We start from the raw sequence: 675 nt of genomic DNA, 5'->3' as shown, positions 1-675 counted from the left end.
AAGCATCAATTCTTTGGCGCTCACCCTTCTTCACAGTCCAACTTTCACATCCATACACGACCACAGGAAAAACCACAGCCTTGACTAGATGAACCTTTGTTGGCAAAGTAATGTCTCTGCTTTTGAATATGCTATCTAGGTTGGTCATAACTTTCCTTCCAAGGAGTAAGTGTCTTTTAATTTCATGGCTGCAGTCACCATCTGAGTGATTTTGGAGCCCCCCAAAATGAAGTCTGACACTGTTTCCACTGTTTCCCCATCTCTTTCTCATGAAGTGATGGGACCGGATGCCATGATCTTCGTTTTCTGAATGTTGAGCTTTAAGCCAACTTTTTCACTCTCCACTTTCACTTTCATCAAGAGGCTTTTGAGTTCCTCTTCACTTTCTGCCATAAAGGTGGTGTCATCTGCATATCTGAGGTTATTGATAATCTCCCGGCAATCTTGATTCCAGCTTGTGTTTCTTCCACTCCAGCATTTCTCATGATGTACTCTGCATATAAGTTAAATAAGCAGGGTGACAATATACAGCCTTGACGTACTCCTTTTCCTATTTGGAACCAGTCTGTTCTTCCATGTCCAGTTCTAACTGTTGCTTCCTGACCTGCATACACATTTCTCAAGAGGCAGATCAGGTGGTCTGGTATTCCCATCTCTTTCAGAATTTTCCATAGT

The sequence above is a fragment of the Bison bison genome, unplaced genomic scaffold, assembly GCF_000754665.1.
Source record: "Bison bison bison isolate TAMUID 2011002044 unplaced genomic scaffold, Bison_UMD1.0 scf7180017864038, whole genome shotgun sequence".
Taxonomy (NCBI): Eukaryota; Metazoa; Chordata; class Mammalia; order Artiodactyla; family Bovidae; genus Bison; species Bison bison.
The sequence above is the reverse complement of the archived record's forward strand: the minus strand, read 5'-3'. Positions refer to the sequence as shown.